The sequence below is a fragment of the Canis lupus genome, chromosome 6, assembly GCF_003254725.2.
Source record: "Canis lupus dingo isolate Sandy chromosome 6, ASM325472v2, whole genome shotgun sequence".
NCBI lineage: Eukaryota > Metazoa > Chordata > Mammalia > Carnivora > Canidae > Canis > Canis lupus.
In genome coordinates, this window is record NC_064248.1 from 31,439,371 (window position 1) to 31,459,117 (window position 19,747).

General features: G+C 63.7%; 1 long non-coding RNA gene across 1 annotated transcript; it reads right to left on the reverse strand.

Moving 5' to 3' along the window:
* Window positions 1-6,135: 6,135 nt before the first annotated feature.
* On the reverse strand, window positions 6,136-7,081 carry LOC125755203 (uncharacterized). Its single transcript, XR_007411068.1, has 2 exons — window positions 6,788-7,081; window positions 6,136-6,554 (listed from the first exon to the last, which is right to left on the reverse strand). It is a non-coding gene; the product is annotated as an uncharacterized LOC125755203 (long non-coding RNA).
* Window positions 7,082-19,747: the final 12,666 nt, after the last annotated feature.

Sequence of the window (19,747 nt, forward strand, 5' to 3'; positions counted from 1 at the left end):
ATGATATGTGTGGTAGGCGGCCTCCAGGTGACACACAATAATTCTTCCCACCTAGTATTCGTGCCCTAGTGTGGTCCTCTCCCACATTAGTCGGGTTGATCCGTGTCATCAATAGGATATGGTGGGAATGTGTGTCTTTGAGGCTAGGTGGTAAAAGGTAGTGTGGTTCCCACCTTGCCCCCTTTAGGTTCATTCACCCTTGGGGGGAGCTGGCTGCCATGCTGGGAGGACACTCGAGCATCCATGCATCCATCCTGCATCCATGCAGGGTGGATGCAGAGCATCCACCGGCCACTGGAGGCAGCATCTCCAGCCCCGGTCGAGCCTGCAGATGATCACGGCCCCAAATGACACCTTGAGTGCAGCCTCATGTGAGACTCGGAGCCAGAACCACCCTGCTGAGCTGTAAAGGTTTACTGATACCTTAAACTGCTAAGTTTTGGGGTAACTCGTTAGGCAGCAGTAGATATAAGTCATGCAGGGGGCATAGTGCACAAACGTTGGAATAAACGCTCTAACTGTTCTTGAAGGAGACAGAAACTGGTATCACAGAAGGAGCTGGGTGGCTGAGGTATGGTGGGGGGACCCTTGGGCCCCTTTGCCATTTGAACCATGTTGTCAAAAAGACCGACTGGATGTCAAATAAGTAAAAACTCAGGCAGCCGCCAGAGCAGCAGCTGTGAGGATGCATTCTGCAAATAGCTCCCAAGCTGCCCGAAGCCCCCCTTGAGTCTGGGTGGCTGAACTGGCAACAGGGGCTCATGAAGAATAGGAAAGGCTGGGGTGAGAGTCACAGAGGAGCCCCACCGCGTACTAGCTGTGTGCCTTGGGGTGGGTCAGTTAACATCTCTGAGCTTCAGTTTCCTTATCTGAAAAGCGGGGATCATTGGTTCAACTGGAGCCTCCTGTTCAGATGAAGGCCAGACGTGGGGTAAACACTTAACAGACCTCGTGTGTCATTATGAACAAGATTCAAGGATCTTGCTCAGGGTGAGGGGCAGGGAAGAGCCCTGGACGGGGAAGTAGAAGCTGGGTGGAGGTTATGAAGGCCGGTGGGGGGGGGGACCTGAGGGGGACACAGAGAGAGAGAGACACTGCACCCAGCCCCCCGATCTTGCCGTGTGCAGGGCCTGTGGGTGGGGCGGCCCTGACTTGGGGAAGCCCATGCCTGCCCCAGCCTGCTCCCCACACCCAGGCCTGGTGGGCAAGTGCAGAGCTGGAGGTGGCTCCCGCTCGGAAGCAAGGTGTGCCCAGGGCTGTGTCCTGGCCTTGCCCCAGGACTCAGCTGGGAGAGCCAGGCAGGGGCCCACCGGCCATGAGGTGTCCCGTGGAGGAGCGGGAGGGCCGAGGGGTGCAGGCAGGGGGCTGAGAAGCCCCAAGGTCTGTGCTGCAGTCTGCTCGGAGCTGGGGTCTCTCCCCCTCTGGTGCCAGGAAGAGTCTGGATGACTGGCAGCCATACGGTACGCTGAGATGACTCCACAGGGCGCGGGGGGGGGGGGGGGGGGGCGGGGGGGAGGGTGGGGAGGCCTGGGGGATTCCCGGGTGGGAAATCTGGGCATTGGCCTGCTGGAGCAGAAAGGTGTCAGGAAGTCGTGCTGAGGCTCTGTATCATTGCGTGACTTCGGCAAGTCCTGAGCTGGGCCCCCCATCCGCATGGCGGGCTCACCCCTGGGCCCCGCGGGGTTCACGGGCTGCCTGAGGTCAAGGCAGGGATAGGAGGCGGGGTCGCCAGGCCCATCCTGCTTCTGAGGATGACAAGAGGCTGCCCCCCTCGGGGGCAAACACCTGGGAGGTGCCCCCTGCCCTGGATGAGGTGGGGGGAGAGGCTCCATTGCGTTGCTTTGCTCGTGACTCATGCTTTCTGGGACCAGCCTTGTCCCCTGGGAGGCACTTTCCAGAAAGGCCCCCATCCGGCCCTCTCTGCCCTGTGTAGATGTCCAGGTCTCAGCTGCACCCAACCGAGGCCAGGGAAAGGCTGGTCAGTCCCTGGCTGGGAGGGGGGCCCTGGCTGGGAGGGGGCACCTTTCTTCTGGATGGTGAACGGCCCGGGGAGCTATTGGCAACATGACCAACATGCCGACTTGTCCACAAGGAAGCCGCACGGTCACCCACCTCCCTCCAGTGACCCCGTCCGGTGCGCCCCATCCCAGCCAAAGCCTGGGCCCAGCCTCCCCTTCCCTCTGGGCCCCCAGCTGGGGCTGGTCAGCGACTGTCCTCCTGTGGTTACCCCGAAGCAGACCTGAGAGGAGGGCCTGCGAGTTCCCGGGAAGGGTGTGGGGTAGGGCGGGAAGGAGGCTTGGCGAGGGGACGGGCCCACGGAGGGACTCACGCTGGAGCAGTGAGGGCCACCCGGTGGGGGTTCGGATCGGAGGGGGGCGGGTGGAGTGTTTACAATGCCAAGTCCTCCGTCTCTGGGGGTGTGAATTCCCGGCTCCTCTGGTGCTTCCCGGATTCAGGCAAAGCTGGATCCAGGCATGAACATGCTTTGACAAAGAGGGCAGGTGCCAGCTGCTGCAGAGAAGGGTCCGGGGAGGCCGAGGTGTGGGGATGGGGCATCCAGGTGGGGCACCCACAGCGCCGGCTGCAGCTGCCTGGCGTGCTCCATATGACCTCTGATTATTTCTGGAAGATGTTTGCTTCTCTCCTTCCTCACAGCTGCCCTCAGTCTCACTGGGACACCCAGGAGCCTCCTAACTGGGGCTCCTGTCTCTCTCAGGCCTCCACAAACCACTGTCCACACAGCAGCAGAGGCGACGTCCCCAGTGCAGAGCCCCCAGAGCCCCCCACCTCCACCCCCGCCGGCCCTCAGAGGCTGCAAACTTAGCTGCCCCTAGGTCTGGGAGGTGACGTGGGGGACTGAACCGAGGCTGGGCTGTCGAGGCCCACGGTGTTCCCCAGAGACCCCTTTGGCTGGAGGCCAGGGGCAGCCACCAAGGGGGCGGGGACCCCACCGAGCCCGGCAGGCCCCGACCCTGGATACTGACTGCAAGGCAGGCTGGAGACGGGCAGCGTGATGGGGGGTGTGGAGGGGCTGCGCTTGCTGGCGGCCACGGGGAGAGGCAGGGGTAGTGCTGGGGGAGGAGCGGGGTCCAGGAGGCCAGGCCACAGCCGTTGGGACAGAGGGTCCAGATGCGAGGAGAGGCGGCAAGCGCCAGCGTGGAGCTGCGGGCACAGCTGGGAGGCCTCCCCGAGGGACTGGGTGCGGGATGGAGCACAGCCACCAGCAAGCCTCGGGTGGACACGCCGGCTGGAGGCTCAGAGTGGGGCACATCCATCCCAGGATCGTCCTGGGATGTGTCCAGGAGCCCTTGGGGGCCCTTTAGCCAATAAGGGCCCCCTGGGAGGTGGAGGAGGGAGTCGGGCTCTCATCTCTGCCTTCCCCCAAGGCCCATGGTGGGAGGGTGCGAGGTTCCCTAACGTGGAAGGGGGTTCAGAGGGTGGGGGGCTCAAAGGTGACCATGTCTTCTGTGTCCGCCCGAACCCCCGGGTCCCCCTGTGGGGAGAGGCACAGTGGACTATCCTTTCCATCCTTCATCCTCCCTGCAGGCTGACTGTCCCTCTGCTTTGCCCCATCCTGCCTCCTCCCTGTGCCCACCTCCAGGAGGCCCCAGGCCAGGAGAGCAGATAGATGCTGAAGGGACACCGGCAGCTCTGCGTGGCGTGATGGAGGGACCCGCTGGGGGAGAGGGGGCAGAGGAGGCACTGGTCCTGAGGAGGGCATCCAGGAGGGCCTCCCGGAGGTGGCAATGCTGTGCAGAGAAGATGCCATCCCAGGAAGAGAGAGCAGCTTGAGCTAAGCCGTAGAGGCACGGAGGGAAGCTCTGGGGGGTTCGGGCTTTACTCGGGGGTGCCAAGAGATGAGGGTCCCACGGGGGGCAGGGGTCTGCTTATGGGCCCATCCGTAGGTCCCAGAGCTGAGGAAGGCCTGACGCCAGGGCAGTGGCGTGACATGGTCAGAGGGGAGCTTGAGAAGTGCCCCCTGGATGGTGGGACCTGGGGCAGGAGGCGGGGCAGCCGGGCTGGGGCAGGGACCTCAGGGTGCAGGGCCCGGGGTGGGGTATGGGGGCACGCACAAGGGTGCCGCTGCTGCTGGGGCAGGGCCAGGTGCATGGCGGGGACAGACAATACCCGGGCGCGTCCTTGGGGCGGGTCTGGGTCCTCAGTTTCCTTGTGTGTAACTAGCGGGGATGGGTTGTGGCAGCTCCGGGACAGGGAAGGGGAGCCAGCAAGGCCACCCTGCTTCCTGCTCCCCGCCCTCCAGCCAGGGATTGGGGGAGGACAGAGGAGGCTGCAAGGGCCCTCGGCCCTGTCCGGGTCCCCACACGCAGCCTCCCTCCCTCCCGCATCCCGGAGCGGAGCCCGGAGGGAAAGAGATCTGAGCTATTTACAGCCTCTCCCTCTCCGGTGGGGGCCACCCCGGGCCAGATTTCTCGGGACAATTGATGCCATCATTCCGGGAAGCCTGCCCCAGGAGAGGCCCTGGTCCCCCTGCATTTGCATAACCAAGCTAACAGGAAACAGGACTCCGGGTCTGGGCCGGCCAGTGAGCTCCAGGCTCCCCCAGGACCCAGCCACGCCCCCCCCCAGCCGGTAGGAGCCCCAGCTGGGCGCCCAGGCGGCAGCCGGACAGGTGGCCGGATGGGCACACCTGGATGTCCGATGCCAAGCCTCCCAGCAGGCCAGCTGCGTTTCCTGGGGAAGGAGGAAGGTGCACAGCGGCGACAGCTGGGTGCTCCCTGCGGGGGTCAAAGTGCACTGAGCTATCACTGAGCCATCAGCGTTCCCAGAAGTGATGGGGTGACTTCCCTCCTGCGGGAAGCATGCAGCTGGCTACCTGGCTCCTCCGGGTTCCTTGCCGGCTCCCCCACCCCCACCCCGCTCCTTTCCCGAAAGAAAGCCGGACTTTGGGCAGGAAGCCTATTTCTCGGAGGCCCCCAAGAGGTGCGGGGCGAGGCTCGAGACGCCCCGGGCTCAGCTGGACTCTGCAGCTGGGAGTCCGGGGTGCAGCCAGGGCTCAGCCTCGTCAGAGCTGGGTGGGCTTGGGGCCCCCGGCCTCGCGGGCCTCAGTGTCCCCAGCTCTACGGCAGGAATCTGCAGGCTCACCCGTCAGGGCTGGCAGGGTGGAGGGGTCAGAGAAAAGAGAGCCAGTGCAATTCGGTGGCCCACACCTGCCTTTAGGTGGCAACGCTCCGAGCCTCTGTACGCAGCTGTGGAAAGAGAAATGAGATGTTCGCAGCCTGATGCGGGTTCGGATCCTGGCTCTGCCGCTTGCTGCCTGTGTCCGCAGCACGCTCCCTGGCTTCCTGGAGGCTCGGTTTCCACGGCTGTAGAATAAGGGTCACACATCGTGTGGTCCCCCCAGCCAAGGTTGGTAAAGGCCGCATCCCATAAGACTTGCAAAGGCCCTGGGGGGAGGAGGAGTGCAATTCGAGGTGGCCACGAGCCCACCAACAGGCTGGTAAGCTCCCCTCTGCAGTGCCCCCCCACCCGGGGAAGGGGCTGGAGTTCCAGAAAGGATACCCACGAGGCCGGGTCTGTGGGCCTCAGAGAGATCGGAGATGAGGGGAGGAGCGGAGGAAGCACCGTCTTATACAAAGAATCGGGGAGAAGGAATGAGGAAGGAAATGCTTGGCTGGCCCAGAAACCCAGGAGGCTTCCTGGAGGAGGAGGATGCCTGAGCTGGTTTTGAGGACTGACAGGTATGACAATGAGGGTAGCAAGGGAGGCCTCCCCGACAGAGGAGTCATCATCCTGGGCGCCCACTGTGCCTCCCCCCAGGCGCTCCCACCCCGCAGGGCACCCGAGCCTCCTCACCTGCCACCCACTGCACTTGCGCCCCTGCTCTGGGGCCTTCAGGTCCCCATCAGTGGGGACGCCCCTTTCCCAGCATCGCAGACAAAGCAGGACGGCTTGACGGCACCACACCTGGGGGCTGGGCCCTGTCTTTCCCCCTGGGACCCTGTCCTCTTCTCCTCCAGGTCACTGCTGCCACCCGGTTCCAGCACCACCGTCCTCTGGCCATTATTTCTACGCAGACTCTTTCTAAATGCACAAAAGCCTGTTGAAGTTCTCAAACTCTTGCCACTTGCTTTTTCCTTTCCGTGTACACCAATGACACTTTCCTAAAGGCGGAAATATGCTAAGGGTTTTATTTATTTATTTATTCTTGAGAGACACACAGAGAGACAGAGAGACAGAGAGAGACACAGGTAGAGGGAGAAGCAGGCTCCATGCGGGGAGCCCGACGTGGGACTCGATCCTGGGTCTCCAGGATCACGCCCTGGGCTGAAGGCAGGTGCTCAACGGCTGAGCCCCCCAGGTGCCCCCTGAAATATTCCAAACCACCATTTACATGGCTGGGGACGGTCCACGTATGGATGGGCTGTACCGAACTTAGCCAGGTCTGCGAACACTTCTGGGGGCAGCTGGGGTGTGCGTGGGCCAAAGTCCGAGAGCCTAGAATCCTTTCGTTCTGAGTTCGGGTCCTGACTCCCCTTCCTAGAGCTGTGGGCCTCTGGATGAGTTCCTCAACCTCTCTGGTTGTTCCTGGCTTCCTGGGAGATGGGGAAAGAGCAGCCTCTGCTCGCACCTTGTGGTGACGCTTCCTGGACACCTTGCATGTGAGGTGCTTAATTAAGCACAGGGCCCCCGCAGACAGCCCGGAGAGGCGCCCCTCACCCGCCCCCCACCCGTCTGGGGAGGTGAAGGGTGAGCAAGGTGAGGAGGCAGCGGAGGGAGAAAGTGCTCCGGGCTGCCTCCTCCCCTCCACTCCCCTTCCAAAGAATACCTCTGCATCTCCTTGAGCTCGGCTGGCCTCCAAATTCCCAGAACCACCTGGGGCTGGTCCACCCAGAGGCTGGTGACATGTGTGCCTCTGCCCCTCGGGCGCCGGCCTCCTGGAAATGCACCGTCCGGGGAGAGACCCCTACCTGGCTGGGCCTGCCACCCCACCTTCCGTCATGCACCCCTTCCTGGCCTTGGCTGCTGTTCTCTCTCCCTCCCCTTTTGTTGTGCAAATGAGCATCCCAGGATGGCTCTGTGGACCCTCTAGAGAGGGTCACCACTGGGGACCGAGGGGTTCCCCCCCCCCCCCCGCCCCCGATGGCAGGCAGATGGCTGGAGGCACAACCACCCGGCTCCCGAGGGGGCCCCAGGAAGAGGGCGAGAAAGCCCCGGCTCCAAAGCTCCAGCACCAAATTCACCCCAGGGGATGGCTCGAGGCAGCCTGTGTCCCCAGAGTCCTTGCCACCAGCATCCGTCCCCGCCTCTCATCCCCCAGGGCTCCCGGAGGGTCTCCCCACAACCAACCGCCCCAGAGCCAGGGCTGCCCCCTGCCGCCCCCTCCCAGCTGCTCCGAGCCTCAGTGTCCCGCAGAACGCTGACAGTGAGCCTAGCAGATGGAATGGGAATGGGGGGCAGAAGGAGGTCAATGCTGGGGGGGGGGGGGCGTCCATCCCCCCTGCCCCCGCCCCCCTGCCTCCTGGTAGGTGGCCTTGGCAGGGCGCTGGGCACAGTCACTGCTATTATTTATTATTGTGGTGGGTGGGTGGCGCTGACGGTGGGGTGGGAGCTCAGCGCCCAGAGCAGGGGACACAGGAGGGCCACCCCCGCCCCGCCCCCGGGGATCCCCGCGCTCCTCAGGGCCCGCGGGCTCCCCTGCTGGGGCTGCACACTCCTTGCTGACTCTTTGGTTCTCATCTCTCCTGAAAAGCCCTGATTCATGGTCCGCCAGGCCCAGGAGGGGGGGAGGAGCCGCTGAGTGAAGCCCCCCGCCCAGGCCCATGACTCAGGGGAACTCGGGCTCCTCCGTCCCTTGGAGTGTTAGCCCCGGGCCCCAGTGAGTAAGTGGGGCGTCACGGTGTGTGCCATGAGCCCCTCAAGTCACCGCCTGGCCTCTGACCTCCTTGTGACTCAGGGCGGGCCTCTCCTCCCCTCCTCCCTCCTGGCTCCCCTCGCTGCAGGGCTGGGGAGGCCGTGCCGCACCCCGCTCATGCCTTCACTGTCCTCTCCGTTCACAGAGTTCCATCGATGGCGGTGGCTCATTCAGGCGACATGGGCTGGGCCCCCGCTCATTGGTAGCAAGCCCCGCAGCCTTCTGTGGGCAGTGCTCCCGGCAGCTGCCTGCGGTCCTCCCGGTCCTCCCAGGGCCCAGGAGAAGGGCTATCGCCACCTCCCCTGATGGACAGGAGAGCAGAGCCGTGCCCCGCCCCCCCAACCCCAGGCAGGCCAGCACCTTCCTCCAGCCCTCGGAGAACTTCCAGAGACTTCCAGGGATCCCACGTCTCCCCACCCCCCCACCCAGGCTCTCTCTGTTCCTCATCCCCTGGAGCCAGGAGGGAAGACTCAGCCCTTCCGTTGATGCCTGCAAACACACCCCACGCTCCCACAAGGCATTTGGGAGAAATGCGGGTTTCCCGGGATTTGGGGGAGTAGGCAGGGAAAGGGGGGCAGCGGCGGCAGGAATACCTGTGGTTTCAGACTGACATCCCGTGGCAGATGGCAGAGGAGCTGGACACTCCGGCTGAGACCCCGGGTGAGGGTCCTACAGGGTGAGAGCCCCAGGTGAGGGCTGCAGGGTGAGAGCCCCAGGTGAGGGTCCTGCAGGGTGAGAGCCCCAGGTGAGGGCTGCAGGGTGATGACCCCCCTCAGATGAGGGTCCTGCAGGGTGAGGATCCCCCCAGGTGAGGGTCCTGCAGGGTGAGGACACCCTCCCGGGTGAGGTTCCTGCAGGGTGAGACCCCCCTCGGGTGAGGATCCTACAGGGTGAGGACCCCCCTTCGGGTGAGGGTCCTGCAGGGTGAGGACCCCCCCAGGTGAGGGTCCTGCAGGGTGAGACTCCCCCAGGTGAGGGTCCTGCAGGGTGAGGACACCCCCGGGCTGAGGGTCACCCCATGAGCTCACCTGCTGTGGGCAGATGCGGTGCGTGTGCCGGTCTCGGGATGGGACGGGCCCTGCGGTGTGTTTGCAGGGGGTTCAGGGGGTTCACAAGTGGGAGACGGGCTTTCCCACCCCTGCCTTGGCTGGAGATGGCAGAGCCCCGGGTGGCCCTGAATCAGACCCTGACCGCCCGTCTCACCCCTGCCCTTACTGCTTAGATTTTGTTTCTCTGCAGAGCCGCCTTCCTGTCCCTTCCTGTCCCTTGGCTGCGTCCCCAGGCCCGTGGGCAGTGAAGCCCCCTTTCCTGGAGCGGGATTTCTTCGGGGTCTGCCTCCGGCTGCTCCTCTCACCGTCCACGCTTTCTGTTCCAAGGCCACGACCCTGGTGCCCGATGGGCAGACAGAGGGCCTGGCTTGCGTCATGTTCAGTTTGTTCCTGGGCCCTGGGATTTCCTTTTCTTTCTTTTGAGTTTATCAATACCTATTTTAAAATTAGTCCTATTAATTATAGTTTATCCCCCAACCACCCTCCCCGCCGGGCTTCCCATAGCCCCCGGGATGCAGTCCAGACTCCTTGAAACAGCCCTGCCAGCCCCACGCTGGGCTTCCTTTGATCTGCACAACTCCGGGAAAGAAACATGGCTGTGCCCATTAGCCAGATGGGGACACTGAGGCACAGACGGGCAGAAGGAGCCCTGCCTGCTGGGGGGGGGGTGTTGAGGTCCAGGCCTCCTGCTCCACCTCCTGTGGGGCTGGCGGGACCTGCCCGAGGCCACCTGGCCACTCCCTCCATCCTCACAAGTGGACACGTGGCAGGACCTGCCGGGACAGTGGCCGAGCAGGTAAACACCGGGCGAGGCCCTTCCTTCTAGGAACGGCTGCCTGCAGATTTCCTTCAAAGAAGTGGGCGAGTCCTGCCCATCACCCCCCACCCCCAGCCGCCTGAGCCTCTCCGCGTGGGCCACCCCAGCACCCGGCTTTGCCAGCGAGCACATGCGATGGGGGGGGGACAGGGAACCCAAGGCTCTGATGTCAGGAGGGCTGGGTCCCGGCCCCTACTCTGCCCTGAGCGGCCCTCGGGCGGGTCCCTGTCGTCCCTTGTCCCTCTGTGGCCCTGGGCTTGGTGCAATGGGCTAGAGTGACGGGCCCTGTTGGTGGGGGGTGCTCGGGGTCCTCACGCAGCCTCTCTGGGCCTCTGCTTCCTCCACTTCCTCCTCCGTGAGTTGGGGGAACAGGGCCTCCTGGGAGGGAGGGTCGGGAGGAGCAGAGGAGCCCCCATGTGCAAAGTGCTGGGAGCAGCCCCTTGCTTGTGCGCCCCCTCCCTCTCTCCCTCTCTCCCTCCCTCTCTCCCTCTCTCCCTCTCTCCCTCCCTCCCTCTCTCCCTCTCTCCCTCCCTCCCTCCCTCTCTCTCTCTCTCATGCAAATATATAAATAAAATCTTTAAAACACAAAATGCCTGGGAGCAGGGCGGGCAGTGGTGTGGCTGCAGGTGCCACCCAGGACTACGGTCACCGCCCAGATGTGCCGAGAGCGGGCACCTTCATACTCACTCCTGCTGACCCCGAGGCCCTGCTCTTGCCACTTGCCAGCCGTAGGCGGCGCAAACGCAGTCCCTTCAGGTTACCTCTTCCAAGGGCTCGACTTGGGGTTCCTCCCCACCCTGTCCCTTTCCCCAGGGGAGAAAGGCTGGCGGGCGAACCCCGTCTGCACCCCTCCGAAGGCCCCCGGGTGCCCTGGACTGGCATCTGTCCATCTGGCCAGCAGGCTGCTCAGGTCTGGGGGTCCCCTGGGGTGTGAGAGACATCACTAGGCCCCCACTCCACACCCCCTGACAGGCCCGGTCCTCCTCCTCCTCCCCCCCCAACAGGTCAGTGTGACTCGGGGGCATGTGAGCAGGTGTCACGTGGCGCCTCGGAGCTCACGCCCACGCGTGGGGGCCCAGGGAAGCTCCCCGAAGCTCACGGGCTCAGGGCCACGGCCGCCTCCAGGAAGCCCCCCGAGAGCAGGACGCCAGCCTCCTCTACCTTCGCCTGCACCCCTCCACGCTCCCCGGGCTTCCAGGGCCCGCGCCCCTCATCCCCTGGGGGCCTCCCCGTATCCCACCGGCGGCCACAGGTCTGATCCCCGGCTCCGTGCGTTCTCGGCTGTGCTCAGGGCTCCCCGTGTGAGTGAGACGGTGGCTGCCTTATCCCACCGAGCCCCCCCAAGAGCCCCACGGTTGATCCCCGACGTCACAAATGGCAGGAGTGCCTTCTTTTCACCTCGTGGCTAATAGTGCCTGGTGTGACCACAGGGTCTTTACCTGCCCACCCACTGGGGGCATGGAGGCTGCTCCCGAGAATCCTGCCGCAGGACCACGGGACGCGGGGAGCACTTGGACACAGCGATTCCTCTGGGCCCACACCCAGACGGGACACCTGCGGGATCGGGGCCGGGGGGGTGGGTGGGGGGGGTGGGGGGGGGTGTGCACGGTTTTCTTAGTCGATTTTTTTTTTTTTGAGGGAGCGCGTGCCCTTCTCCGAGGTGCTGTACGGGTTTGCGTTCCCACGACAGTGGACCAGGGTCCCCTCCGGCACGTCCTCGTCCGCAACTGTCCTCTCTGGCCTCCTGGACAGCAGGGGTGAGGTGGGATCCCGCTGTGGTTAACAAATTGCGTTTAAACCCGAGGCTTTGAAAGAGCAATTTTGATTGAAGAGGACGCGCTTCACGACCTCGCCCCAGGTGGAACACACGTCTGGCTGGCCCCACGTGGTGGCGAACTGTGAGTCCGGGAAAAATTAAAGACACTGGTCCCTCTGGCTGCACAGGTGGCCCTGCTGAGGGTAAGGGGGGCCTGCAGATGTTTAAAGATGGGGAAGCACTTGCTTTTTCCTTTATTGGACGGACTGAAAGGAAGTGCAGAAAGGGAGTGGCTGCGTCCCTTGTGATCTGGGGTTACGGGGGATCCCCCAGGCATGTGTGCTGCCTGGGGAGCGCCGGTGGGGGTGTGCAGAGCTCCCTGGGCCTGGCTGGAGGAGTCCCGGCCTCAGCGGCCGCCCCCTCTCCTTGGCCCTCCACGGAGGCAGCGTGGGAAAGGGGCTGCCCCCTGGGGGGGGTGGGAGCACCCTCTGTCCCTGCCCCCTGGAGGCGAGGCGCGGGTAGCAGGGTAGGCCTGTTGGGGTGGGAACCCGCCCCAGCCTTGTCTCCCAGCTTCGTGACCCTGGACAAGTCTCCCAATCCGTCTATGCTTCGGTTTCCACATCTGGAGGACGGGAGATCACGGTGCCCACCTCGCCGGCCGAGAGGTTACGCGACACGGGTCGTGACAGAGCGCTCCACCCGATTCAGAGGTGTTGTTGCTTGGAGGCTAGTGGCCAGGACACTGGGGACGAAGGACATGGCGCACGTTTGCCAGGGCTCAGCCTTCGGGGGGTGCTTCCCACCACGTGTCTCACCAACACCCTCGCCGGGTGCATCCAAGGCAGACCCGTGAGCGGCTCTGGAGGCTGCGGGGGTATGGCCGGACCCCGAGGGGGGTCGCTACGGGGGGGGGGGGCTGCCTCTCCGAGGCCGGGCCTCCCACGGGGCGCAGATGGTCTCTGCAGCCCCCCGCCCAGCCGCTCCCTGGAGCCTGAGGCCAAGGACACCCGTGCATTGGCCGCCCGTGGCGTTGCGGGGAGGACAGGGTGTCCATGTGAGCACCTGGGGGCCTGCGCCCCGCCTCCCCTCCCCGGGCAGGGCGCCAAGGGTACCCGCTGGCACTCTGGGAAGAACAAGCGATTGCCAGGAAGAGAAACTGAGGCCTGGTCACACAGAAAGTTGATTTTGGAGGCGGGGGTGAGCCCGGGTCTCCGTGTCAATGCACATGTGCGTGTTTGCACATGTGCATGTGTGTGCGTGTTAACACACGTGTGTGTCGCAGCCCTCGGGGCGAAGCTGCACAGCCCGTCGGATCGTGAGCTCGACTTCCAGCACCTGCCTCCCAACTGGCCTCTGGCCTCTGTCCTACCCTGACCCGTCATCTCCAAGCAGCAGTGTGCACGGTCCTGTTAAAACCGAGGTGGGGAAAAAACAAAAAACCAAAAAAAACAAAACTGAGGCGGCCCTGCTCCCCTCCCCGTCCTCCCCCTCCCCCGGAGAAAAGTCCTAGTCCCTCTAGTGGCTGTGCGGTCATCTCTCTCCTCCTCTCTGTCTTCACTATCACCTTCCCTCACTCCCCTCCGGCCACGCAGCCCCCACGGTCCCTCCAATGTACCCCAGGGCCTTTGCACTGGCCTTCCCTCCACCTGGGACACTCTAGCCCCCCCAAGCATCCCTTCCCTACCTCCTTCAACCTTTCTCCTTCGTTGGCACGACCTTCCCTGACCTCTGTTTAGAGCTGCAGCTCCCTTCTCCCCTGGCCGGCAGGCCTGACCCCCCTTCCTCAGCCCTCCCTGTACTTCCTCCCACACTCACAAGTCACCGAGTCACCCGTGGAATTTGTGTGCCTTCCCTGCCTGGGGGCCCCGCCGCGGGTGGGGGCGGCGTGGAGTTTCGTCCGACTTGTTTCCTGTTGCCTCCCCAGCAGCTAGTACCGTGCCCGGTACACAGTAGGTGCCCAATCAGTGTTCGCGGAATAAATGTTCCAGGGCCGGGGAAAGTGAAACTGGTCTCCCCGCCCACGGGGGCCTCCCCGGGAGGGGCCGGAGGGCAGGAGGGCTCTATGGTCCCCTCTCCTCGGTGACGGATGGCGCCGGGGCCAGGGTGCAGCTCCCGGGTGTTTCGGCAGGAGCCACCCTCCAAGGACCGTCCCTGCCAGGGCGGGTTGGCAACAAGCCCAGGGGCGACACCGAGGGAGATAAGCCGGTTCAAGAGACAGCGGTGAGATAGGGCACATGCTCTGGGTCGGTGCCGGTGGGGGCGGGTGTCCCTGCCAGGGCAGCGGAGCCAGCCAGCGCCCCCCTCGGGCCCAGGGGAGCCCTGGGGCGGGGGCTCTGGGGGGCAAAGGCTGTGACGGGGAGCCTCACAGACTCCAGGCTCCGCGCTTCTGAGCCGGGTGACCTGTGGCCTCGGGGTCGGCGTCCGAGAAATGGGGGTGCTACAGTAGCGCGGTGGGGTAGGGTTCGGGGAGACACGCTGGCATGTAAACCGCGTAGCCGGGTTTGGGTACCAGTGTCCAGTAATGGGGAGCTGTTGCTAGGGTAGCCCCGGCAGCGGTGTGGCCCGGGCTAAGCCGCTCAGCCTCTCTGGGCCGGGCCTCGGGGGGTCCCTGTGCCAGGGCATGTGCCCAGCTTGCGGGATGTTTCGGGGGGCTCCTTAGCACCTTATGGATGCTCAAGTGCGCTGGCTTCTGGGGCTGGGGAGCTGCATGGAGGGCTCATCCGCCTCAGACAACGTTGCACCCTTTGCCCGCAAATGGTAGGACAGTCTAGGGGCGAGTGGGGATGCGTGCTGGGTGCGCTGGGGCGAGATGGCGGGGTGCTGGGGGCACTGGGGGAGATGGCGGGGTGCTGGTGGGGGCACTGGGGCAAGATGGTGGGGTGCTGGGGGCACTGGGGGCGCTGGGGAAGATGGCAGGGTGCTGGTGGGGGTGCTGGGGCGAGATGGTGGGGTGCTGCTGGGATCATTGGGGAAGATGGTGGGGTGCTGGGGGCATTGGGAGAGAGATGGCAGGGTGCTGGGGGCAATGGGGTGAGATGGCAGGGTGCTGGTGGTGGTGGTGCTGGAGGCACTGGGGGAGAGATGTTGGGGTGCTGGTGGGGGCGCTGGGGGCGAGATGGGGGGTGCTGATGGGGGCGCTGGGGGCACTAGGGGCATGATGGCGGGGTGCTGCTGGGGGGGCACTGGGGAAGAGATGGTAGGGTGCTGCTGGGGGCACTGGGGGAAAGATGTCAGGGTGCTGGGGGCACTGAGGGCACTGGGGAAGAGATGGTGGGGTGCTGCTGGGAGCACTGGAGGCACTGGGGGAGAGATGGTGGGGCGCTGATGGGGGCACGGGGGCGCTGGGGGAGAGACAGTGGGGTGCTGGTGGGGGCGCTGGGGGCGCTGGGAGAGAGACAGCGGGGTGCTGGGGGTGGGAAGCCACTCGCCAACCTGAAAGCCAGAGCCTCACAGTGACTCCTGTGTCTACCATCTGAGGGTCCCTGCGCTCACCGCATCCCCCGGGGATCGATGACTTGCAACCTGGACAAAGGTTCACGCTTCCAGACGTCCACCGCGGGGTGGTTCCGAATAATAAAAGTGAAAACAGCTTCCCCGTCCGCCCGTGGGCGGCAGCGCACCCGAGGGACACGTCCCCCCAAGGGCCTTCGACACACTTGAGAAACGGAGTTTCCAGGGGACACGGGGAGATGCTGAGACGGGGGGGGGGGGCTGCCGAGCGTCAAAAGCAGGACAACGAAGCGACACCCACTTTTATTTCGATCACTGAGAGGTGTGGAAAAAAGGCCAGGAGGGCACCTGCCAGCCAGCACCGCCGGGGGCTGCCCCTCAGCGCGGGAACTCTGGAAAATGCTACTTGTCCCTACTTGGCCAAAGTGCCACCAAAGCCACGCCATCCTTAGCCCCTGGGTGCGGGTCCCCGCCAGGTGCGCTCCTGCCTCCGCGGCCGTCTTGCTCATCGCCCGTGTACGTGGAGCCCGCCTGGCCTGGAAGCCACCCCTGCAGCGTGGGGGCCTCGGCGCAGGCACCGGATTGGGTGAACTAGCAGGTGGTCTCTCCTCTCCTGTGTGGAGGTGGGGAAGCCAGGGGACCCTCGGGGGTGAGCCGCCCCCGTGACACCCATTCTCCAGATGAGGACACGGGAGCCCCGAGGCGTTGTTGCTTGTGCCTTTTGTGCAGGTGGTAGGGGCTGGAAAGAAACGGCCGCCTGCCCGCCTGTCTGGGTGTCTGTCTGCAGGGACAACCTGGTCTCTGCGAGGTCAGGGACCGTGTCCCCGGGAGGAAGCCCAGGGTGGCACTCGACGGCACTCAGTCTAGTGCTTCCACATCAATCTGGACTTCAAAAGCTGAAGGACCAAACCGGTACGCTCCTGTCCACGGCTGCCTCATTGGGCCGCCCCAAGGGGGACACAATCCCGTGACCGACCGCAGATGGCGGGTAAGCGACAGGCGGGCCATCCGTGCCGCGGAGTCCTGCTCAGCCTTCCAGGGACGCTGACGCAGGCGACAACACGGACGGAGCCAGTCACCAGAGGTTACTTCCCAGGCAGATCCCGCAGGGGCGGGAAGGTCAGCGGGGGACGCTGCTCGGCGTAGAGATGAAGAAGCTCTAAAACTAGACGGGGGGGGGGGGGGGGGGGGGTTGTACCACACTGGGAACGAGCCTGAAGCCCCAGAATCGCTCCTTTCATGCTGATTAATTCTTGGTTATGTGAGTGTCACCTCCGCGAAGAATAATGACAAAGAGCTGGAGGGGGAGCCGCCCCCGCGACACCTGCCCGCAGTGCCAGCCCTGCTCCTAAAAGCGGGGAAGGTGGGTGCAGGTGAAGCCCCCGCCCTGCCCTGCACTCTGGCTGGGAAGCGGGGCGCTGCCTCCGCGGGAAAGGGCCGGTCCCTGCACAGACCCAGCTCCTCTCCAGCGCCTGGGCCCAGAGAACATTCCCTGTCTGTGTTGTTGCCATCAGTGACGTTTTGGGGGTGCGGCCTGGAGGGAGGCAGGACAAGAGAAAGTGGAACCCCAAGGGTGGCAGTGGGGACACTTCCCGGGGAGGAGGGATGGGGGGCTCCTGGGTGGGTGGCCTCGGTTTACTCACAGGGGCTGGGTGGCATGCGGATGGGCTCCTCCAGCGATCGGGGGACAGGGTGCTGGGCAGAGGAGGGCTCGGCTGCTCGAGCCTGACACGGGCTGCACACTTAGGGTGAGGGGCGCGGGGCAAGGAAGCCCAAATCACTCCGAAAGCCGCTGGGACCCAGTCAGGACTCCAGGCCGGGGCACGGGGAGGTGCTGGGGGTGCTGGGGGTGGGGGAGCCATGCACACTTGTGACGGTCACCACGCGGACCCGTGTGAGAAGCCATAGACCCAGCTACCTGTAGGAGAGCTCCACTTCGAGAACATTGACTCAGTTTCTCTTTAGAAGCCTGCTCGGGCCGCACGGAACCTGCCGGTGGGTTGCCCTGGGTAGTGGGCCAGTGGTGTGCACCCGCCTCTGAGGCTGGGCACCTGCCCGCCAGCGCCCGAGCTCCCGAGCGCCCGTCTTCGGCCCAAGGATGGCTGGCCTGGGATGACGTGGGCCCCATGCAGGGTGGCTGGGGGATGCCAGGCCCTTTGCAGCCCGAAACCAACAGGGTGGGAGAGTCGGTGGTGGGACCCGACCTCCTGTGCTCCCCGAGGTGGTCGCAAGGTGGTTCTGTGGGGTTCTGCGGAGGATCCAGCGGGGCCCGGGCGCCGGGTGCCCGCAGCAGTAGCCGGTCCGGCCGCACCCTGTGTGCTGGCCTCCTCTCCCTTCTCCCCGCACCCACCACACTGTCCCTGCTCCCACCCCTGCTTACTGGGGTCACCTCCTGAACAACCAGTTGGCACCCACAGCCTCACCTCTGGCTCTTCTCTCAGCGTTCTTCGTGCTAAAAACATGGCATTTGGAACATATTAAACAAACAGAAGTAATTCGAGGTGACAAGTGCCAGGAAGGAAGCGAGCGGATGCTGATGGAAGCAAGCAGGGGATTGACTCTGGAACGGCTCTGGCAGGTGACAAGCCCGCGGTGCTGGGAAGGCCGGAGGAGTAGCTGCTGCAGGTGCAGAGGTGGGGGAGGGGTGCTCGGAAGGAAGGTGGGGGCACCGGGCCTGTCCCAGGAAAGAGCTCAGGCCTTCTGGATATGGCTGCCGTGAGGGACAGAGCGTGGCCAAGGCTTGTTCCCGTCCTGACTGCCCTTCGGTCACCTGAGCACCATAAAAGGATTCCATGGCTCAGTCCCCCACCAGAGGCACTGGCTCGAGGCACCTGCGAGGGGCCTGGGCAGCGGGTACTTTCCGAAGTCTCTCCTTGATGGCAGGGACTGGCAAGGGGCTCCGGGCCAGGCCGGGTGCTGAGGGCCCAGCTGACTTGTCTTCACCACACGACTGAGGCCCCTGCCAGGGCCGGTCCTGGTGCAGTCATGTGCTCAAGGCCGAGCGGCCTTGAACCTGGTCTGCCAGCTCTGAAGCCACGCGGTCCTACGTGAGGCTTCCATGCAAACAGGGACAGATTAGCAGCAACTGTCCCAGCTCAGACACCTGCGGAGGGCCGGGGGACACAATTTCTAATGGTGGCAAAGTCGAGCTCTTGAATGCTCCTGTCCTTGTCAACTCGCCCCGGCAGATTCTTTCAAAGGTCTCTGGCTGGCCTTGGGAGGGCCTGCAAGACCCCAGACCGAAGACAAATAGGATGAGCCTCAAGGCTGTGGCAATGGGCACAGACACATGAATGGAACTGGGGACTATGTCCAAGAATGGCTCCATCCATCCATCCATCCATCCATCCATCCATCCATCCTTCCATCCGTCTATCCATCCATCCATCCACCATCTACCCACCATGCATCCATTATCCAGCATCCATCCTGCATCCATCCACCCACTGTCCACCCACCATCATCCACCATCCATCCATCCTCCATCCATCCATCATCCGTTCTCCATCATCCATCCATCCATCCACCATCCATCCATCATTCATTCTCCACCATCCATCCATCCATCCATCAATCCTCCACCATATATCCTCCATCTATCCATCCATCCATCCATCCATCCATCCATCCATCCATCATCCATCCATCCTTCACCATCCATCCATCATTCATTCTCCACCATCCATCCATCCTCCATCCATCCATCATCCATCCATCCATCCATCCATCATCCATCCATCAATCCTCCACCATCCATCCATCCATCATCCATTCTCCACCATCCATCCATCCCTCCATCCATCCACCATCCATCCCTCCATCCATCCACCATCCATCCTCCACCATTCATCATCCATCCATCTATCCCACCATCCATCCTCCATCCATCCATCCAACACACATTCAGTGATAGCATGCCAGGTACCCAGCCTTGGGGAGACTGGGTCAAATAAGACACAATCCGGCCTTCAGGTGAGTCTACCAGAGAAGGAAGATGGAAAACAAAACAAACAAAACCCCCAAACCAACCCATGGCTGGCACCACGCTGTGACCCGTGGTGTGTGTGTGCCACAGCAGAACCTGCCGTCTGGTGGTCGGGAGATTTGAAAGGGCACAAGGACACACCCTTCAAACACGGAGTCCCAGAGTGAGCTGCTGCTTCTCTTCGATCAGCCCTTGTGATCCCGTCGGAGAGAAAGTCTTGGTTGGGTGCTAGCAGGTCCCAAACACGAGCTGGTCTCCCGATTACAGAGAGAGGGTGGGCTGTGGGCCCAGAGCCCGTGGGAGGTAATGGGAGGTGGTTCAAATTTAACCACTTGGACTTGCTTGTCTTGTACATACTTGTAGGGGATCTTTAATTTCCGGCAAATATAGCAGGTTGAATGGTGACCTGCTGTATTTTTGGTCCCCGCCAAAAAGATATGTCTGTATCCTGACTGCCAGCACCTGGGAGAGTGACCTCATTAGGGAACACGGTCTTTGGAGATGTAATGAAGCTTAGCACCTCTAGGCGAGATCAGCGTGGGTCAGACGGGGTCCCGGAGAGAAGGGCGGTCTGACCCAGAGGGGCAGGGGGAGGCGGGGCCGTGAGAAGACACAGGCAGAGACTGGAGAGGGCGGCTGTGCGTCAGGAAAGCCAGGACCACCAGCCACACCAGGAACCAGGAGCGGGGGGGGGGGGGGGGGGAACGGATGCTCCCTGAGCCCCCAGAGGAAACCAGCTCAGCCGACCCCTTGATCTCAGACCCCCGGGCTGCAGACCAGTGCGAACACGCTGCTGCTGCTGCTGCTGCGAGCCACC